The 23,749-nt window shown below is 42.1% G+C and overlaps 1 long non-coding RNA gene across 1 annotated transcript; it reads left to right on the forward strand.

Moving 5' to 3' along the window:
• The first annotated feature begins 527 nt into the window (after positions 1-527).
• On the forward strand, positions 528-1,194 carry LOC147245330 (uncharacterized). Its single transcript, XR_015110214.1, has 3 exons — positions 528-649; positions 780-902; positions 1,002-1,194. It is a non-coding gene; the product is annotated as an uncharacterized LOC147245330 (long non-coding RNA).
• Positions 1,195-23,749: the final 22,555 nt, after the last annotated feature.

Here is a 23,749-nt window from a genome sequence, read left to right on the forward strand (position 1 = left end):
CTTTTCTGGTCCGTCCGCCCTCTCCGGCGCACCTTTCCCACGACAGATACACAAAGTATTGTTATTCTTAATCTGGTGTAGGAATTTTGTACCAAAAACAGTAAAAACCGGACAATATATCACCAAGCGACTATTTACAAATGGTTACACCTGTGAGTAGTAGTAGAAGTAGTAATAGTAGAGTGCGTATAGAGGTTGCTTCTGACCTTCAAGTGGGGAGGTGCAGGGGGGATTCAGCCTCCATATCAGGCAGGTAAAGCTAGGAAGCCTTTGGATGGTGGAGGACAGTTGAACCAGATGGGACAAATCTCACTCTGGGTTTGCAGTGGCCCAGCAACCCTCCAGGTAACCCATAAGTAAATGACTACCTGCCTGTAAACCTTGATGATAAACCTGTACGTTCTGACGGTTACTGGCACGTTTTAGGGTCTGTCCTTCTTTCCTTCTCTCTCTGGAGCAGAAATGATGCTTATGTCATTTATTGTATTTATTGTAGCTTCCAGTGGCAGCAGGTTTCCTGGTGTGACGTCACTTCCTGCCCATCCTCCTGTTAAACTCAGCCCACCAATAACGTGGCACAGGCGGGAGACGCGAGACCCCGACTGCACCTGAGAGAAAGAGCTCACCTTACCTGTGTCACCTGCTTACAGTAAGTGTAGCTAAAGTTAACAACCACAGCAACAAATCATCGTATCTCCAGTATCTCCGTACCTCTGGCAGCTCACAGCTGAACGGAGGGAACGCCTTGCTGCCTGTTTGTCTATGTTTCATATCAACAGGAACCCGCTGGGAGCCTCGCTGCTACTGCGGCATTTCATGGCTTGTGTGGAAAGAGTGTTTACGAAGCTGTACGAGCAAGATTTGATGCTGCAGCCCGAGAGTGCACCCTGTTTCAGAGTGAGGTGAGCGACCCAAACCATCAGGCCAGCTAGCAGAGAGGAGGCAGCTGAGTTCCTTTCTTGGATTTGTAGGATATCACGGAATGTTCTTTCCTTCTTTAGCAGCGATCAGTGCCCCTCTGGACATACTCACGCCAAAAAAAAACCCCAAAACAGCTGAGGCCCAAGAGCCAGCCAGTGGAATGCACAGCTGCCAACAGACCTTTTGGAACCCAAGGAATATTTGGAGTGCTCGTATTCTGTTCCATCCAGACTACAAAACAATGTTCCAATGAAAAAAAATAAATATAAAAAACAAGCCAAGATCCTCTGTCAGCATATATTCAGCTGTGTGGTTGCCAGAAAGGATACACTCAGATGGTGGGACAGCTGAGCTTTGTCATTGTATGCCCAGAAGAGCTGGACAAGCCCTCATTGTACCGAGGGGAACGGCTCAGTAGAGAACTGGATGTAAGCCCACCACAAAGCTCTTATCCAGGCATTTGAGAATGTGGGAAAATAATCCAAACAGAGACAAAAAAAAAAAAAAGACCAACAACTCTACAACCAGAGGCAGATGGCTTTACATCCTCTGCCTGCTGAGAGGGCACTCATCAGGATTTGCTGCTGGAGAGCCAAAGAGAACTTCCTGAGGAACCATTTATCACTGTTGAAGCCCGACCGCCCTGCATTTATGTGAGTGGTACTAGAAGCCAAGAGGAACCAGGGCAGCTTTCTGGTTCACCCTAGCAGAGCAACCACAGGTCACGCTAGAGGTGGCTGATTCCTCAGTTTAGGCTGAGGTCCCAGCTGTAATGAGCACAGAAAACTGTCAATAAAGATGATTTAATAATAGTACAGGTTATCATATTGGCAATAATTACAAATCTATTTACATACATCAATACTGGGATGTAGAAAGATGTATTTTTAAAGGGCTTAGAAAAGCAAGTACTTTATTTTCTTATAAAGGAAATAAAATTCATGAGACCCTTTAACAGGAGGACATGGCCCTCAGCGACTGTCTACCCTTGAAAAATGGTAAAACTGCCTATGAGGAGCAATTACTGCAAGCACATGGAGTGCATAAAATACACCAACACATGGCTACAGTTTAAAAAAATAAAATAAAACCTTGTGAACCTGTCATTTGATCAAAAATAAAATCTTCATGAGGTGAATGTAGAACTTGGATGGTGGTCACGCAGACCAAGTTAGTTGAAGGTGTCAGACACCACGCAAGATCCCAGCAAGATAAGCGACCCCCTTCCTGAGTGATCGATTTCTGCCTCTCTGGAAACAAAGTGTCAGGATGTCTGTTGACTGATGTGTTTCTCATTCACTGCTCACTGGGATCACATTCCGCAGACAGTAAAACAGAGATGGATGGATTGCATTGATGAGTAGGTTGACGACTGTCTTGGGATTGTTGTTGTTGTTTTTAGAAAGTCTTTACAAAGCAGTTTAATATTGCAAATACATCCGGAGTCACAGTCACATTGGTAGACCTCGGAAAAAACGTCCGTATTGGCCTCTTGACACTTAACGTGCATAAGTGGTTTGTTTTCTTTTTATCCCGTCTAGAGAAAAGTTGCTATCATTGCATAATACAACGGCTTTTCCTCCAAAATACCTTTTTGGCATCATGGAGTTACATTTTTTTTATACATACATTATGAAAAAGTTGTAGTTTTTGGGTTATCAACCCAAGCTTCTTGTATTTTATATCTTAAAAAAAATGCCTGAGTGCTTTTCCTATGGATCTCATAGGACCACTGGATTCTTATCAACTGTGAATAGCAGCTGACTATCATAAGATTCACCCACCGTAAAGATTTTCTTCTGCAATTTATTTATATCCACTTCTCTCAGAGAACATTTTTTTGTCATGAAGTACCATAAGATACACCTGCACATTCATCACTAATGAAGGCAGCTGCATGTCATTCATGACTGTTGTGTCAAAGTGTCTTAAAAACTTAATCTGCAGGCAAGAAATGTCATCATGTAGCAGCTAGTCTGCGTTTTTGCCAGGACTGGAAAACTAGCTTAGCTAACTAAGCTAGCTAACGTTACTAAGCATGTGTGTGCATGTCATGCCTGACAATAGTGTAAAACTGCATATTATTTTGAGCATTTTTTTTTGCTTATTCTACCTAATTAGCTTAACAACCTAAGCTAGCTAACAATTTTGAGCATGTTATTCATGATAATGGTATAAAAGTGAATGTTGGTGGCAGCAAATTTCCCTGTACTCGAACTAGCTAAGTATGCTTGCTAACGTTGCATTTTCCGTGTGTGTGTCCGTCCCAGTGAGCTAGGTCACATCCACAAGACGTCTTTCAGACGGGTGTGTCAGATGTCCAAAAGACGTCCCCTCATCTTCTGAAAATTGATGTTCACGAGAGCTCTAGTGGAAATCTTTTCAGTGCCACATGAAATAAACTGCAGACTCATTTTAGACTTTATACCCCTGCCGGACAAATATGGCCTGAAGCTTGTGTGTTGATAGAAAAAAAGGAAGTGACCTTGAGGTACAAATATCAACAAAAAGATGGAAAATACAGCAAATGGCAGGAAACAAAAGAAAGGGAAAATGGATTCAGACACTTTTAGTGCTCTCAATTGCTGTTACGTGTAATTTTCATAAATTTTTTCCAAAAGCGAAAAATTGTTTAAATCTTAATAAAATAAAACATTTCATTCATAAAATCATTCTTTTGTGGACTAATACTATAATAAAAGCACAATAAAATTGCTAATTGTTAACAACAACAATAACACAGAGATACGGAGTTCGGTCCAATAAATGTTAACAGAGGCAAGAATAGACATTCATTTATTCACTTGTTTGGGCTGGAATTGTGTAGCAAGGTAAAGCCTGCAGGTTGGGATCCACTTTACTGAGGTGGTTCATGATGACTCGATGTGTGCCATCATTCATAGTGACACAAGAGATCCTGTAACCATCCGCTACTGCACAATCAGCAACAACTCAGCATCGGTAACCGTGGGCGATGGGCTTGCCAATAGACAATTCATCTTACTGTAATGAACAGCATCAATAATGTAGAAGTAATTTAGAAAACAAAGCTTCATGTGCACTGTATGTTGCTTCACAAATCTTGCGCTATAACGTCTCCACTATTATTTTGATCAAGTTTCATTTGCAGCAGTATCCCAGTTATACAAATCTGACAACAGTCCCTAGCTCGTGACTTGTGACAACAGAAAATGAGATAGAAATAGTTTGTGTCCATGTTTGGTGGGATACACTTGTGGAATATTTATATTTAATGTCACTTAAAAGTCACTACAGCCGCAGCGTTCTAATTTCTGCTGATCCTATAATCCTCGTACTATCAGCACGACTGCGGGAACATGAATTTGCAGCATTTTTTGGCACAGGAGCCGAGGTCCCAAAAGGGCCAAACACGGTCTCATTTTAAAAAAGCCCCACAATTTAAGCTGCAGCTACCACCCTCATTTGTGCTGGAATTAGACCAAGATCAGAGACAAAATAATTAATCTGACTGCACGCTATCTGGGTCAGACACATCTGCAATGCCAGCCAAGAGAAAATAGTCAACTGTGATATTGAAGATAAATGGAATTTGAGAGGCATTTAGTTTTGGTGAGCCTTTATGATTCGACCATGGATCATTAAGTTGTGCAAACACAACCTCTAATGGCCTGAGCATTTAATTTCTGTAGGTTGGTTGTTGTGCTCCTGATGCATATTTGTCCGCGCGCCTCACCTGTCTCAGGTGATGTCACCACATGTTTGACGGTGTTGATTTTATTGATAAAATGCTGGCTGAAGCTGGCGAATCCATGTCCCCCCGCCTCGTCATTCGCCCTCCATCAGGAAACGCATAAATTATATCACAACCAAGAACGCTGTGATCGTTTCAGTAACTTCACCACAACCTTCACCACAGTCTATAACTTACAGGCCTCCGCCAGCGTGTTTCCACCGTCTTGTATGTGGGCGCCATTCTCGTAAACCACCCGTGAGTTGTGGTACGGCTGAGAGGTGTGACAGGCCATAAAAATCTGGGGCCAGCTGATGATAATGTGCTCACCAACGCGCTGGGCCCTGTCAGCCTTGTTTTATGACCCGCCATGGACCGCACACGTGCTCACACATGCAAACGCACAAACACACATGCGCGCACTCACTTGGTCAAAGGATGCAGAGCTTTTTAAACATTTTGCATTTTGTTCATGTTAAATGGTGCGTGAGGATGAGAAAACAAAGACAACATCAGAGTAACACTGTGCAAGCATGCACGCTCAATCTAACACACACGTTTACTGCTCGAACCGTTATGGATCAGCGGTTGTTGACAGGCTGTGCATCACACATTTGCATGTGTAAACAGTGCCACAAGAAATACCTCCACATCATATATGGAGGACTTTGTTAACAACTGGTAAGCGTCCCATAATTTTTCTAAATTCCTAAGAGAAGAAAGCAGAATTGGAGGAAAGAAGGAAGCAAAATGAACATGATCTATTTTCTAAAATCGAAACCAGCAGAGTTAAAGCAAAACAACTTTTTGAGTAATATGTTTATTTGCCATCTTCCCCAGAGCCAGGAGAGAAAATAGATACCTTCTTTCCTCTGTGAGTGCATTATGTGAGAGATTGTAATTTCAGAATCAAATATATACCTGGAACTAGTGTCCCAACGGGGGGCAGTGATTTGACATCTCAAAACTTTGGCAATTAAAAAGAAATTTTGTTTACAACTTTGTAAAACAGGGTGAGGATGATTTGTTTAGATACTGAACCTTATTTATTTGAAGTATTTTTAAAGCTAAGTGGGCAGGAAAGAGGTATGCTAACACTTCCCATCCACAACCATTAATTGTGCTAAGCTAACTAGCATTCAGCTGCTCTGTGAGCATGATGAGCTCCAGGAAAGAAATGTGACACTTTACAATTACAGAAGTTCTTCACTTCTTGCAGGTGACAAACTACACTGGGTGGGAAGAATCATTTTGGCACGAGTTTCTACATTAAAGAAAAAGATATCGCACTTACACAAAGCACTTATGTGGAGAAAAATGGATCATTTAGGATTTTACTAGCTTTTCAATCAAAAAAAAAAATCAAGTTTCTACCTTTTTACGATGTTATCCATGCTGCTAACACTTCCAGCTGTAATTAGTGATTAGTCTGAATGGGTTTTTAAAGTAAGAAATCAGTGAAAGTTCCTCTGCATTACCTCGTTATGCAGAGACGCACGATTGACACGTATGTTCTAGATTCACGTGTGCGATATACATGCGACTCGTAGAAGGCTCGCCCCCAGAGGTGAAACCTGCCTGTAATTAGGACCCAAATGGCTTTACGGCGACTAATTATTGATGCAGCCAATATGTGACAGCGGCTAATAAATACTCAGGCAGGCTGGATGGCACAGACAAGAGCTGCAGCATTAACGATTCTCTGGAAGCTGCTGGAGAAAAGAGGTGTGTGCATGTGTGGGAGGGGGGGTAGAAGAAAATATGTTGGCATTCATATACGGCGTGATATCGTGTCATTGACTTGACAGAGATACATCGACTTAATAATACATGCCAGGTAAACTGCAACTCAGAAAGAGAGCAGATGAAAGTGTAACCATATCAACTTTTCACTGCAGTAAAAGCACATCCGTCTCCTGTCTGAGAGCTGCGCTGAAAGTTAACAGTAAAAATGTAATATTGTGGCTATAAAGAGGAAGTTCTGGTTCAATAAATCCACCAACAATGAGGCTCCTTTGGGTGTAAGATGCAACAAAGTAGGATAATGATTATATACATTTATTGCACTTCATTTATTCTCCAAATTACATCGGCTGTTGTCGATTAGTAGTATAGGCACAGACACATTTTTGTTTGGGAATAAATTACACATCCACTTTCCACAAACACAAAAAAACTTGAAATGCAGGAGAGGGTAAAAATAGGTTATTTGCATTGCAGGTATTTTCATGTGTAAGTAAGAGTGGCAAGGTTGGATTGGTGGGTTGACTTTACAGCCGTGATGTGTCCCTGCGGAGAAGATGGAAGTAATTTTTGGACAAATTTGATTTGAACATTGAAAAGTGGGTTTTCTAAGAAACACAGCGAAAGAGAGTGGCCTTGTAATTTGTTATTGTGGGGAATTGGAACAAGGTTAGAGGTTTGAGGTGACAACACATTCCAAAACATTAGCTATCGCTTGCTTCGCTTCATAAGGAACTTTTATTAATGGGTGAACGTCATGATGTTATTGATTGAAATTGGTTGGTTCCAGCCTGTAAGCTCATGTCACAGCTGATGTTGTTTTTCTGGAGGAAAATAGGATTTGATTTGGATTCAAGATTCCATTTACATGTTGTTTTTTTTGGCTTTCACCTTGAAGGGTGGATGGTAGCATTCCTCCACCTTGACAGCGACACACATGGACTCAAAGAAGGAAGAAAAAGTGCACTGCATTGTTTATTTAAGTCTAACCAAGTGTTTATCACCGAACCTTACTGGATTCTGGCTGTAGCGAAGGCACTTGTTCCCTTTCTCATACCAGTACAGGAAACACCTCCAGTGGCCTACTGGGGTTCATATTGGGGGATCAGCGTCAGCAAGCGAGTCCATACGTGATTCAATAGCACATCATGTATTAGTCCTGAAGCAGGGCTTCCCAGTTAGCTCAGGTATCTCCGACTGATATTACATACAAGACACCATCCATCCTTTTATCCATTTTCTTCTGCTTGTCCTGTTAAGGGTCGGGGGGGGGGGGGGCTGGAGCCTATCCCAGCAGTCTTCGGGCGAAAGGCGGGGTTCACCCTGGGCAGGTCACCAATCGCCAACACATATAGACAGACAACCGTTCACACTCACAGCCACACCTACAGTCAATGCAGGGGTGTCACACTGATCCAGTAAAGGGCCGAGTGGCTGCAGGTTTTCATTCCAGCCAAGCAAAAGCAACACCTGATTTGACTTAAATCAACTCAACTGTGTCCACGCTGCTCATTTGTTGGATCAGGTGTCGCTTTTGCTTGGCTGGAATTAAAACCTGCAGCCACTCGGCCCTTTACTGGGTCAGTGTGACAACCCTAATTTAGAATATCCTTTTAACTTTGTCCTCTCTTGATGTCTTTGGACTGTGGGAGGAAGCTGGAGTACCAGAGAGAACCCGCACAGGAGCAGGGAGAACATGGAGACTCACACAGAAAGATCCTGTGATGGAGCCGGGACTTGAACCCAGAACCTTCTTGCTGTGAGGGGGCAGTCCTGACCACTGTGCCCCCAATCTAAGAAACCAATTCTTCCAAAAGAGTACACTCAGACTGCGTGTCCACACAAAGTTTTTTTTAATGCCACCTTCTTTCAAAAAACTGTTTCAATGTTTTGAAGAAGGCAGCAATGCGGTGATGGCTTCAGAAATCCCGGTGCAGCCGGTATGTTATCTTTCAGAGCGTTCAGCCATTTTTTTGTGCAGCCACTAGCATGTGTGACAAAGCTGGTCCATCATGCTGTTTGTTCATATATGGTTGTCAATGAAACATCTGCAAACAGTGGCAGTAATTGACATCGGACAAAAAACACCAGACATCAGCGAGTATCAGCATCAGCATCAGGAAAGAAAGAAGTAGCATCAGAGCGTCCATCACTGACCCAGAACGTGATACTCACAGCTGTGCTGTTGGTGTTCCAACAAGGCGACTGCACTTACGAGTGATTCAAAGAAAAGTGAAATGTTTTATTCAGGCGACTGGGTTGTTTGTACCCTCCAGCCCTGAGCCATAAAGGCTTGGGTATTGTACTTAATGTCACAAAAAGAGAGATACACTCGACCCAAAGAGGGGAATTTATCTTACAACGAGGCAGCACAAAGTACATCACCAAAATAAATCAAACACTGCAGCAGCTCAAGTTATTTGTTACGCAAATACACTATTGATCAGAGCATTGCATTTCAAGGCAGCACAAATCAAAAGTGTACAAAGCAGATGGAAAATTTAAGCATCGGTAGAAAGATATTCTTTCCATATGTCCTATATTTCATCAGTCCCATTATAGAGTTTGTGTGACATGAGCACTTGAGGGAAAGAGGCGGTGATCTGATGTTCAGGTCTGTTTGATGGCGTCGTCACGTCAACAACGTTTCTGCCAACCACCTATTTAAGCGAATTTCCCCACCGGAGGCAAAACATAACAATAATAAGCTTGAAGTCTTTTTTACTCGAGGGAGTCTGTTCATCTCTAATGAATCATGACGGTAGATGATTTTTATCCTTTAAAAAAAAAACAAAAAAACAACAATTCAGAGAACAGTGACCTCAGAGGAGAAACCTCTGATAGAATTTTCCGTGGTATCTTCCGTTTAATCATCCTCTCACAACACTCTCCAGATGAGACTTTCCAGCTTCCCAGAAAACAATATCCCTCAATAACCTCGTCAAACCTTTCATCACTGGAAGCCCAGGTCGGCAACTAGCCTCCAATCTTTACTTATAGATCCATTTGTTATTAAAAAACACAACCCACATCGACGGAGCGATCGCTCAGAGGCCTCCTGCCGTTTTAGAGAAAGCAATTAGCTTAGAAAGTCAGAAAAACAAATGAGAATCTTGATCACCGCATGACTGGAAATTAAATATTTACTGGATATTTATTGATATGGGCTTTGATATACCAGTAGATTCTGTAATTAGACTATTCTAAAAAGAGAAAAAAAAATAATGTGGACCATTAGGCTCTGCGCTGCTCCAAGGGAAAGTGCTGCATAAATTAAAACTTTAAATCAAGAAATAAACAATTCAGAGAGTGAAAAAACCCCAAAACCAAAACCAAACCCCCCCCCCCCTCAAAAAAAAAAACAGCAACCCTGCTTTCTCATTCAGTCAGACAAAATTGGTAGCTGTACATCTAAAGCAAATAATACAGTGGTGAACCTCAATACCAATTACATTATAAAAGCCTATTTCTGAAACTGTCACAAGATATTTGTGTGCTTGAGTGACATTAATGGATTGAGCGCTCAGGCTGCTTTATTTAGGAGGTCAAGTGAGGAGAGAAGATGGCCTGCGGTAAAATTTAATCACATGGAAGTAAATCAGACCGAATGTCAGCTGAGAACACGGTCGCTGTGGGAAACAAAAACCACGTTAAGTCGGTATCATCTCTCAGCTGCAGCACGCAGACGGTCCAAATGGTTCAGACTGTGGGTGACACATAAATGGGTTTTAAGAGACGAGGATTAATCTCTAAATAGGTTATCGCTGCTGTATGTTGGGACCTGGTTTTCGTTTGAGTTCAGCAGACATGAGCGGATTTGAAAGCCATCAGATGAAAACGTGTAATGTGTCTCTTTGCGCACACGCTTCCAGCTAGAGAATCATCATCTTTGTGAAATGCTCCAAAAAATTAGCTGCCCTGAAAGCAATACGACAACCTTTTTGGTTAAAAAAAAAAAAAAGTTAATAAGCAATCTTTACCAGAGCAAGGCAAGAGGATCAATACCCTTCTCTCCTCTGTGCTGCATTTAGGGAGCTGAGACCAGCTAACCGCTAGTTAGCTTAGCGCGGTGTGTCGTCGTCTGGCTCACGGTGAGGTGGCTAATAAGCGCATTTGCAAAAAGTTGCCACGCTCCTTTAAGAGGCTTTCACTATCAACATTCTCATCTATCTCTTGGCAAAGAACCTCAGCATGAATGTGGAACTATTCCTTTAAGGTTCCCCTCCCATGAGTACCTGCTGACCCTGCACTCAGAGCTCCATCAGTAATACATCACATTTAGCAGAAAATGTTATCATAAATTATTGTTGCTCCTTGTAAGAAGATAATGGATTTTTAGTGCCCCGCCGATATAGCAGGCTTTTGAATTTCCCCATATCTTATTTTAGTTTTGGCCTTGAAAGTACTGCGATCATCACAATGCAAAAGGTTGAGTATTATACAGCACTGCGCTGCATGAAGATCAATCAAATATCTTATTATTTTAGTCACATTAGTGAGTGCTCATTCTCCCAGATAATCCTGCAGAAGTGTGTGTGTGTGCGTGTGTGTGCGTGTGCAATAGAGCAGAAATAAGGTCTTTATGTATTAAATTGGTTAACATAATCGTCAAAAAGTAAAATTGATTTCTTAATCAATGAATTGTTTGGGGAAAGGAATTGCTTTTAGTAGGATTTGACGCTCCTTTATCATTATTAGAATAGATTTTCTTTTTGGGCTGTTAGTTGAACAAATCAAGATATTTTATAATGTCAGCTGGAGCATTTTTCATTATTGTCTGTGATTTTGTAAACAAAATGATTAATTCAGAGAGAAAGTAACCAGCAGATTAGTTGACAACAACAACAGTTCAGCCCTACGTACGTACAACTTGTGCTGCATGATTAATTGAATCACAACCGGAATGACAGTTTTTGTAATAATATAACTGCAAAAACAAAGACTCAAACAAACAAACAAACCAGAAGCCAGTAATTATTTTGAACAATAATGCTCGAAGGTTGGAGAAATTGCTTCACTTTTGTAAAAGATACTTATTAGTAGAGCATTATTCTGAAAGTAGAAATACATACAGAAATTATCAGTGATTGTGCGCGTCTATCATAACACAGCTGTCTTTTTTGGTATCTGCCAAGACAATTACAGTAAGAAAATACATCTTAAGAACACACAAACTGATGTTTTGCCGCAGTCTAGTTGGTCAACCCACACAAAGTGGACACAATACTTGATGAATGATTCATCATTTCATTTTTTCTCAAGAAAAATGAATAATCTTGTCATTTAAGCCACTTTATTGTTGCAATTTGGTTCTTTTTTTTTGGTTTCTGTCGGAATACCTTTGGGTTTTGGACTGTTTTGTTTCTATGTAAAAGAAAGTTGTCGCATCGGTCAATGAAAAATAGGTATTCCATGTTTTACATCATCAAAATAAAAACATATTTGCAAACTTCCGAAATGCGACGTTTCTCCTCCAAACACGTTAGATTGTTATGTGCTTTTGGATGAGACGCCTCTGTCGTCTTCAATACGACTGTTCCAGTTCATGTCCCTTCATTTGAACAATGGCACTTAAAACCAGAGTGCTTTTCATTCACCCCGAGGAGAACCCTGACTTAAATATTCAGTCACCTGTTGTTGTGTACATACTGTATATATCTATATCTATCGATCTATATCTATATATTTGATTCCTTTCTTGTTTTTAAGGAAGGAATTCCTCCTTAAACAGGTTGTGTCCTCTCTGCCACCGCGCCGCAAGGGCCAAACGAGCGGGTCAGAGAGGGATACAGCAGCACACAGTGCCTTTAAATAGCCTGCAATCTTCTGTCAACACCGCTGGATGTACGCGGTGAGTTTTACAGCCGCGAGTTTACTGCTTATTTTAACCCTCGTGCCTCCACCATTGCAACCCAATAAAAAAGGAATATTGTTCGACTCAGGCAGAAACTTTTAATGGCCAGAACGTACAGGATTCAAGTGCTAATTAAAAGTGGTGGTAGTTTAGCTTTCTTTGATTATAGCTGCCTCTCGTGTTCTTCACTACACAAACTCTCCCAGGAGAAGACGAGTGAGTGTGCTTTGAAGAAGAGGATTTACATGACTACTTTTTTCTAGACTGTTTTTTTTTTTTTAATTTTACCTGTGATTTGTATCGTTGATTTAAAAACAAAACAAAGGAAAAAAAACGTAATTTCAAGACAGTTCATTTTTTAAATCTTAAAAAAAAGGGAAGGAACGATGAAGAATATCATTTATATTATTTGCAGCAACGCCACTGGAACGACGGATACATACACTGGTATTGAAGTTTGTACAAGATTTTTAGTAACACATTTTTTTGAATTGTGAAAATAAATTCTTGGGTCTTAGGTGAGGCATCTTGGCTCTTTTATCAGGATGAAGTTGACCGTATCTTTTTCTTTTCTGTCATTCTCATGGATGTATAAAGACAGCTTATTACGGGACTACAAAGTTGCTAAAACTGGCATGTGTTGTGATGCAAATTAAACTTCTTACTTATTTATGAAAATGCACGCGACATGACATCATGACACTGGAGCAGCCAATCAAGGAAGGTATCTGGATGGTAGTGAGCTGTTTTTTAACGCCCTTACTTGCAGTTAAACAAGAAGCAGAACCTCCTTCCCCCCTGACACACACACACACACACACACACACACACACACACACACACACACACAGAAGCACTCATCAGTGACACTCATTCCAGAGGGTTACCAGTGGCTTTGAATGATGTCAAACACACCGATAGCTGACGACTGAACGCTGATTTCTATTCATCATCAGTATTATTTATTTGAATATTCTTAACAACACAATATTAACAATAAGAGATGATGGAGTGTCATCAACTGACAGCTGTTAATTGATGACAGACACTGCAGAACCGCCACCTCTCTCTCTCAGCAGCACACGCTTGTTTAATATTTAATACCAGCTTAGAGTTAACTACGTTATCTTTCCTGAGAAATGAAATAAATACAGTATCAGGAAATAACAACGGGGGAAAAAATGCACGATGTGCAAAGAACACCAAGTTTGAAACAGAGTACACACAGTGAGGGAGCAAAAATCAATTCCAGTAGACAGAATAAAACACACACAGGGCCTTTATCAATTTATTCCAAATATTGAGAATACAAAAAACTGCAGCAACAACAAAAAGGCTGTCCAAACTATTGTTTGGTGTCAGTCGGACCAACACTACAGTTGACACTCAAACAGCAACTGTCGCGTTCTGGGGAGCCGACTGAAGTGACGTCTGCATGTGTGGACGTGCTGAACTGCAGCACGTCCGTCAAATAGTTATGGCCGGGAAGAGTGTTCATGTGAGGAGCCTTCGTTTTCCACAACAGAAGCTGGCGATCAAGGCAGATAAAGAGATGAATTTGGCTGAGATTTCTTTTAGTTCCTTGCTGTCATTGCTAGGAGGTTTCTGTCTCCGTTAGCAACGTCTTTAATTAGCCATTCGCTTCGGAAAACCCCTGCGCCTTCAAGCGTCTTAGGTTCACGCTGTGAAAAGTCTTTTGTCTTGTTCGTCCACACATAATGTGCGTGTGCGTGCGTGTGTGTGTGTGTGTGCGCACGAACCTCCAAAAGGCCACTGATTTCTCCCTGGCTCCCAGGCCGATGCATGGTCCAGCCACGATTCCACTGCCCAATCCACTGATCCCCCTGAGGTGGACGAGTGCGACGGCGTTCCTTCCTCTTCCTCAGGCCTGGCACCCTAAATTGAGTGAAGTCAATGAAAAGCCATGGAAGTGAACTCCTCAATTGTCAAATCAAGAATGCTCTCCTCTATTTATACCCTCCCCTATGTTTTGACCTTTTTTAGTTTCAAATTTATTCATGAGAAGTGTTTGAACCAATTTTAACCCTGTATATGCCAAATTTGTCCAATACTCTAGTGTTTTAAGCCTAAAAACATCATATATAAATGAATTGTAAATGAAATAAAATCAATTAATAGAATAAATAAATAAATTTTAATATAAAGTTTGTAATACAACTATTACTTCAGTTCCTCCAAGCCCAGCTGAAGGCAGAGCAGGGGGTCCAGACCAGCCTGTGTGATGCTCTTTTTGGCCAATCCAAAAGTGTTGGGAAAGGGAAAGGTGTCCTTTTCCGCAAGCATTTTAATGAACACTTCAGACTGCTGGGCCCCCACCACCCTAAAAAAGCAGGTGGCTGGTCTGCCTTCAGCTCGGCAAGGGGAAGGTTGTCCGTTGCTTCCCGAAACATGTCCCCAAGCAGTAGGAGCCATAGGTGCTCACCCACAACAGAGGGTGCCCCCCCCCTCCACCCCGGCTTTGGAATCTCTCAAAATCATCTCCACAGTTCTGTGCCTATTTATCTTTATACTTATTTTTTCTGCAGAACCGCTGCTTGACCCCGAGGCATCAGGAGTCACTTTGCTTGAGGAAAAAGAAGAACGACTAACAGCTGTTGTACCCTCAAATATCAGGGTAAAAAACTTGAACTGTATGTTGAATTATTTATGTATTGGCCACGGTTTGGTATCAGCTCCAGCTGTGGTGTGAACATCAGTTTGTGCGTTCGCTCTGTGACGCTAATGAACACACACTATTGTTGGTGTGGACCTCATCATGTAAACACAATGTTAGCGCTGCTGTGGGATACGTCAGAAGACTCAGACTGCAGGTGAATGATGAAATGATGATATCGACGAATGAACAATAGATAAAAAGACGCTTGGAAAGACACGTTGACAGTGTTACGCTGATTTGTAGTGAAACTGCCGGGTTTAGACTTGCGATTAGATCGCACACCAAAGTTGTTCTAGTGGGGGATTTGGAAATGATTTTTGAGAACTCAATTAGAAACCTGGCAGACTTTACAAAAACACTGATAATTGCTGTGCATCAGGCTCACAGACGCCTGCAGGTCTTGTTTTTAATGCAGGAGGTGTTGCATGTCATTTTGAGACTTAGCCTAGATGCAGTCAGCTGAGGCGTGAAAATGTGTGTGTGTGTGTGTGTGTGGAGGGGGGTTCGTGCACACATCGCAATAATGCATAAAAGGTTTCTATTTAACAAACGTCACGGCGCGGATGGATGTGACTCTCTCCAGGCATGCAATATCAGACACAGTCGGAAAGAGTGGGCTCGTCATGTTTGGCTTCAAATTTCCCCGAAGCCAGACGCCTGTGATGCGTCGTAACAGGTGTGTCATACTGGCGTCACGCTACGGATGCAACATGTGTTTGAGTGTGTAATTGCAAGCTTGAAGGCATCATTAGAATAAAAAAAAAAACAACCAAACAAACAAAGAAGAAACAAGTAATGTGCTACTTTTTGCTTGTTCATCTTGCAGTTTTTGTAATTACGAAGATCATTACAGAGTTCTTTCTACTGCACACTTAACATACAGAATCACTGAGTATCCCTCGGGCAGGGAGGAGGAGGAGAAGGAGGATGTGGAGATGAAGGCTCAGAGCAGCTTGGACCAATAATCCCTGACCTTAGCAGTGACTGGGAGGGTTAAGAGGGACTGGAGGAGCAGAAATGGACAGTAGGTGAAGACATACAACCTGATAACAATGGTAAATAACTGGATAAATAACAAAGTTCACTCGAGGTGTAAGCAGATGCGCAGCTCGGGAGAGGGTGGGCGGTTGAATCCCGGAGGTTGCAGTTTATTTATATTTCAGTGTTTATTCCTATTTCCATTTCTCTATCCCTTTCTCTCCCTCTCTCTCCCCCCCTCTCCTTCTCTCTCTCCAGGAAATAGAACCTGAGGCTCTCATCTGCAACATCAGCAGCAGCACGAACAGAGGCACTTTTTGTCATTTTGACAGGAGGCAGAGTTAGTATACAGTTGGAATATAGGAGAGCTATTATCCCGACTCACAATACACACAAACCTACAGTAGAAGCAATTTCATCCATGAAGATATACTGTAACCCAAGCCCATCTATTTTCATATGTGGGAATGATAGGGGGAAAATCACACACATTCATCTGAGTGGCAGCAAAAGGATTAAGAGCAGGCAAAATGTGCCCGCCTCTTTTAACAAAATACACGGACACATATGCGCCTCCTTTCTCACGGCTGAGGAGGCGCTGAGTGATCACAGCAGGTGGCTGTTCGGCTGAGGGGCTCCTCCTGTCGTGCAGGGCGTTGCACTCACACGTAAGCGCGCTAGATCTGCTCGTCTTCGTCGACACGACATGTAACAGACGCACGCACAAAAGAGGAGACTTGCAAACTTAAAACACGCATGTTTGAGAGGAGACTCTGATGCCTGTAGAGGATCGAGAGGAATAACAAGAATATTACCGAAAAAAGTTTCAACATTCTCAGTTGAAAATGAATGTTGCATCTCAATGAGGTCCAAGTGGCAAAGCTAAACTGTAATTTTGTAATTACTAAACCCTCAGCTTTTGTAAAAGATTTGAAGTTTGGCACGTTGGTCCCACTTACAGTTACAAGGCGAATAATTTGAAATGTCACACAGTCCGTGAGTCAGCATGGACGTTAACGCCACGCTTACTTTGACTCCGGTTCTTAAAGAATTTTTGTTGTTCCCAAAGGTGCATGATCTGTACGTTTCCAATAAAAAGTCTGTTCCCGATCAGGAACTTGACGCTTTTGAAGGTTCAGATCTCAGGACACGAGCAGCTCGCTGTTGCTAGGAGGGGACACAACGGGGAGGCGAACTTTGTAACAAAAACCGTGAACGGGTGAGGATTTTTAGGTCTTCCCCAGCTCACGTCCGCGTCCACATTGATGTATTTGTAGCTTCACGCGTGATCCCTGTGCAATAACCAGCTCGCTCCCTTTAGTACCAAAGGACTGTTCGCAGAATTTTGAATCGCTGCTGCGGAGAGATGAGAAGGAGATAAAAATATTCTTCCTGGTAGTACAGATTCTGCTCACAGTATTTGGGAAAGCTTCTACCGGAAAGATCCCACCAGGGATGAAGAGGGAGATGGGTCAAGTATATGTAGGGCAAAGGATAACAGAATAATGGTTTATTCAGATACAGAATTACAGGGGAATATTCTTCTAGGGTTTGTATTTTTCTCTCACAGCGCCAGACAAAAAAAAAAAAAAAATCATGATTATAATTTCCTTTCTTGCCAGAAGAAGCCTTAATGATTTGGTTTCATTTTGAAGATAATTGCTGTTACATATCAACACTGTGTATTTGCCTTTTTTACAGCCGGAGTTCCTGCCATTGTTGCGGTGTGTTCGGAGGCATTTACGGAAAGCTCTTTTTTAGATTCGTTTTAAAGATCATCCAGTGCACTTTTAAACTTTTGCGTGAAATATTGAAGCAGACCATGGCAATGAAGGCCAGTTTCAAAAATACACACAAGAGGAAAAGCATCTAATAAAAGGTGGGGTAGGGCAGAAGAAAGCAAACCACAACAGAACCCATGTTATGATTAATGTATATGAGCCCTACTGGCCACAGATTTAAAAGGAACATGGGATAAAAGAACCTCTGCGCTCGTTTTTTTTTCTTCTTCCAAACCAGGGAAATTATTCATTCATCCCCTTCTCTTGCCCTCTTTCTCCCACTTCATGTATTCAAGGCACATATCGATAGCAACTCATGGGTCCTTGCACAGTTCAACATTGCGCAGAGCAAATGTTGACGCTTTCATATGTGTGGGCTTCCCACTAGTGAACAGGGAGAAAGTCCCTGTGAACGACGTCACACGATAATAGACAGGTAACAGGTCTTTGGAATGATCTCTGAGTTCCAAGGACAGTAAACGTGCTGACCTGCTTTCAGCTTTTCATATCTTGTGTGTACAATTACTGAAGTACTGAAGCATGTACACACGCCGACCTCCTGAGTGGTCAACAAGGTGTAAAAAATCCGCACCAAAATGTTTTGCTATATCGAAAAGGTGATAAACACTTATGATCTCATTAAAAACCAATATCTCTGCCTCCTTAGTGGAACGTGTTATTTGTTAGAAAATTAATACATTTTACTGCCAAGTCTAACATTTTGAGTGATCAATATGGTTTTATAGATAATCACACTACTGGGTTTGCAATAATGAGTCTTGGGGATAAATTAGCTCCAATGGGGTCCAGGAGGGAATATAAAGTTGAGATTTTTATAGATTTGACGAAAGTGTTTGATACTCTCGAACACAAATTCATAAAATGTATAAATATGTCAACTGGAGGAGATTTGATTTCATGCTCGCCCCTCTCAGCGCCTAAACTGGTTCCACGCACCAAATACGGCTTAGAAACGCGCACAAAACTCATGCTCATTCAGTTTTAATTTTACTGGAACAAAAAGAGCCGTTCAAGTTGAATGATATATTTGGTAATATGGTTTGCAAACCTCGAACAGAATCTGATCACGTTGAAGTGTTACATTTTCACCTGGAACGCGTATGAAGGTGAGAAGGCGCGGAAGACCGACCTGTAAATACCAGATTAATAATGTCAACAGAAAACAAATGTAGCTGTAAAATTCCACCTGGACCGGACGATGATTTATTCTAAAATCGATGGATCCAAGCAGACAGTGATTTCTTTTATGGCTTTCCTGCTTATTGCATCACGCTCCTCCATATACCCTCTCCTCGCTATTGTATTGTCTTCGATCTGTCCGCTCTAAGTTTCATATTCGGCGCACTTGAACAGATTTCTATTGGCTCAAAGTCCTGCTGTGTCTATCAATTACCAATCACATTTCAGCAGATCAGCCATAATGAATTAATGCAGCATTAAATGAACAGATGTATACCAGGCTGGGCTCTACTTTTACAAGGACAGGACAGAACAGACGGTGATGCTGGAGGTGTCAGGTCAGAATTTGATCCGCCGCTCAGTTCGTGTCTGCTGACAGTTGCAGCTCTGTGGTTCCTGTAGCATCACCCAACAATTTACAGCAGACAGCACTTTTGTCTTTTTGTAGGATACAAGATGTTGCTTCTATCACTTTTGCATGGGAGCCAAATCAAATCAAATCCCAAAAAATAGAATAAACACATTTTCTAATCTAAGAATAAGGTTAAATCCCCGCCCCTATGATCAACGTGTCCATTTTTGTCAGCTGAAAATGACTTTCCCTCTTTCCACAATGTTAGCCAAGATGTCACGAGTAGGGAGGAAACCAGAAGGGCTCAGCGTCAAGGTGGCTGATAACTTTAGCTCGCACAACCTGCAAATCCAACCACATCTCAGGAAAGGAGCAGTGATTGACTTGGATCTTTTCAAATTTGATAAAATATCCCTCTATTTAAGAAGTACGAGTAAAAAGTGGATTTTTTTTGTAAGGTTTCATCACTTAACGATAAGTGTATGACACATTGGAATCTACATATGGATGTCAGTTTAAAAGTATGACGTCTAATTCCTTAAGCATACATCAAATATCTTTTCTTTAAAACCGTAGTTCAGAGTACCACTGCGATAAGGAGCTCCCGCTGGGTGTGTCTTTAACGAAGTTTGGAATTTCAGTGGCTCGCAACAAACAAAGCATTTTATTTGCTTATTTTGTTGTTTCAAAGATTTTGTAGTTGTTTTTTTTTTAAATAATTAAATTACAGCTTTTTCTCATAAAGCTTCAGGTATTAATCCTTATTTGATCTTACATTGATAAATTAGCATTTCCTTTGATTCACACACAACGCACAACAGTGACATTTTTGAAAACCAGCTCAGAATCTTTAGGTAATTGAACTGAAACTCAACTGCTCAATAATATATATTTAAAACCCCGGCAAACTCTGAGCACAAAGTGTAGCAAAACATTTACTGTCTCGCAAGGCCTTCAGTGTGCGGTCGCTGAATCGATACCGTCGCATGCTGCCTGTCAGGCTTTCACGAGATGTTACTTTCAATTTGGAAACCTTCGAGGAGACGGAGGACCTTAGAGGTAGAAAACAGTTACAAACAGTAATGTAGATTCCTCCAAACCTCAACATCCTGAAAATGGTTGACAAATAAACATTCCAAATAGCACATTCCTTTCATATTTCACCCTCAGGCGTGGTGCATCGTGTTTCCAGTGCTTCATGCATTCCCACAGTATACAGTATCAAATGTCATTTTGAATGTTTCTCCAGTTGCGTAGCTGCTGTGCCGCTAAAACCTCGAGGAAGGCAGGAACAAAACGTGAACTTTGACCGTGAAATCTGCCGCGATGCTTATTGGTTAAGTAGTGATAATGGGTGATTAAAATTCAACTTGTTAGTCGAACGCTACGAGGGGATTGTCTGAAATGAGGACAAGGGGAGCAGACTGAAAGTGCTGCGGATTATGTGTGCAGGTGGGAACGTGCAGGGTGAGCACATGGAGGCGTGGAGAGAGAGAGAGAGAGAGAGAAGTGAGTGGAAAGGGGTCAAACAGACGTGCTGGTGTGATGAAAAATAAAACAGGAGCAGATGATGAAAAGAGATGAGCAGACCTCCATGCACAATAAATAACTACCAGAATGCATGGTTCTCATAAAGCCTGGCCAACAAGGTTAGCATCTCGAGAACAGATAACAGGATTCTACTGTGGTGCCAAGTTTTTTGTTTTTTTTCCCCACATGGACCGGGACATCCATATGGTCCAGACTAATCAGGCATGATCTTCCCTGATTGACAGACAGCCAAAGCCTCCCTCTGATTCCAGATGGTGGACCTCCAACTCCTCAGACACACTGGTTGATTATTCCAACTGGATAACAAACTTCAATAAAATGGGGCCGAGCATCACCAGGCCTGAGAGTCATGTCATGTGTCCTGATGGCTGGTTACCATGACGATCAGTTGGTCCACTGACTGGAAGGGGCTACGTGTGCATGACTACATACAGCCTTCATGGGTCCAACACTCATCTTTAAACTCTTCCTTTTGACCTTGACACTTGTAATGTTGACTCTTTCACCTATATTTCATCGATACGGGTCACACAGTTATCCAAAAACCGTAGCATCAAGAAAGTATAAATACAATCACACAACTGACAAAAGCATCCATCCATCCATTTTCCATACTGCTTATCCAGTTGGGGGGGGGGGGGGGGGGCTGGAGCCTATCCCAGTTAACATTGGGTGAGAGGCGGGGTTCACCCTGGACGGGTCACCAGTCCATCGCAGGGACATCAGGAACAATTAGAGGCTCAGCATCTTGCTCAAGGATACCTGGACACGGTCATCAGGGGTGAGGATAGAAACAGCGACACTTTGGTTGCTAGACAGCCACTCTACCTCTGAGCCATGCCGCCATTACTGCACACCCGAATGTATTTCATGCGACGTCTTTATATATTTACAACTTTTTAGTCGTATTTGTTGATGTTTGATTTTTAAAAAATGGCATTCAGCGTGGAAGGCAAAGGAAGAGTGTCACTCACTGGGTTCCCGTCACCCTGTTTTTAAAGAGTCTTATCAGGGGGGATGAAAATAGCAAAATTTGAATAAAAACGCTTGAGGTGGTTTTTGACTTGCGCAAAAAAAAGTGTTAATGCACAAATTGGGAGATGGAAGCACATTTACTGAGTTCTGACATAGTGAACTCATGTGACGCCTGTCTCTGCTCACGGTTTCTTGCTGGTTTCCTCATTAGTCAGCACAGACAGAAACACGTGTGGACCAATGAGGAGACCGGAATATCCAATGAAAAAAATTCGTATAATTTTGTGTGCGTTGCCAGGGCGACCACTTGTTGTGTTTCTGGTTTGTAACCTGTAATTCCTCCACGTTTTACGCTACCATCTTCTGACCAAACTGGCGTGGATCATCTGCACCACTTGATGGAAACACACTTGATACAGATTTTTTTGGGGGGGGGGGGGGGGATTTTAAAAACCAGGCTCCTGTGCCATACAAGGGCAACTTAAAAAAAAAAAGTGCATATGATAATAAAACACTTTTCCTCCCATGCTCTCCATCTCAGCTTTCATTCTGATCTCAAACACTCATCTGTTAAATTTTTTTTTTTCAGCATCTTCACCCGTCAGATATTACTGTGGAGACAAAATCCGTCCATGGCCAGAATTTAAGAGCGGAAGTACTCAAAACCACTTCTGAGAAGTTCCTGCTCCAGTAGCTCTCTCCAGCCCCACATTTACTGTATCCCTGATGACACACTCACAGGGTGAAAACAACACCATCCTCGCACACCGTTCAAACAAATCCCTGCAGATAGAACGTACTCTCACCGCCTTGTTAGAGGATCTCCAGCCAACAGGTGTGAATCCCTGACACGAAGTGATTCATCACCAAATACTCTTAGCGCACTAGATTTAGTTTCAACGTATGGTGCACAGCTTTACTCTTGTCCTGAATGCCTGCATATTTGAAAACAAAAAAAAATATATAGGAAAACTATATAAAAAGTAGCACAGAGCTGGGAGGCAGAGAAGGCTGCGTGGGTGATGAGATGGCAGAGGCGAGTTTGAACGCTGCTCAGGAATTCCTTTGACTGGAGGGGAGAAATGGAGGAGGAGGAGACGCCGGATCACGTAGCCTTGGATTGTAAAAGCAACGGTTGCGTGACTGCTGACTGAGAAAAGAGTCATGAGGCTGGAAACAAGGAGAGGAAAAGTCTCTCCAAGACAGGGCTGCTGGTATGGAGTTTAAATAAAATATTTACATCAGATCTATATTACCACATCCACTCCTGAATTATTCATCCTCAAAATTTTTCACTGTTAAGACAGGCGAGTTTACTCCCCCCCCCCTCAAGAAAAGTCAAAAGAAGTTGCCAGCCTATCATCATGATTCATCTTCTCCTCCTCCCTCATCTTGCTGTGCCTCGTGTGCTCGTTTCATCCCTCTTTACTTGGAATCGGCTCATGAAGGACCACTCGTCCTCTTCTCTCACCTCCCAGACCACCTTCATCCCGACAGACACCAGATGTCAAGGTCAGACCAAGGTCAACCCTTCCTCACTCAGCTGATAATACGTTACATAACCTACAAATTGAAGCCTCATGCCGGGTCTATAAGCTGCATGGAGTGTATAATAAAGCGGGGGAGGTGCTGGTGTTTCAGTGTTTAACCTGTAGGGGGAGTTCCTCCTGCATATCCTGGTTCAGTGGACCTGAAACACACTCTGTTGTGAGGAACCATCGGCAGCAGAGAGGCCAGCAGAGCCGGGTGATTAAATTTGTCTGTACGTGCAACTGTACGTGAAAGAAGTTTTCTCCGCAACAGAACAGATTTATTCAAATTCCAAGCACTTTTTTTTTTTTTAATAATCACCTTGAGTGGTCAAACCCTTTGTGCAGTACGAACTGAAATCTAAAAACAGGTATGCAGAGCTACAGCTATATGAGGTACTGACTGAGCCATCGAGCAGCTCCTCATGGTCAGCATGGGTCTGTGTTACATAACTGTCTGTCCTCCACATCAGAGA

This window comes from Aulostomus chinensis, chromosome 18, assembly GCF_037954235.1.
Source record: "Aulostomus chinensis isolate RoL2024-O1b breed Wild chromosome 18, RoL_Achi_v1.0, whole genome shotgun sequence".
NCBI lineage: Eukaryota > Metazoa > Chordata > Actinopteri > Syngnathiformes > Aulostomidae > Aulostomus > Aulostomus chinensis.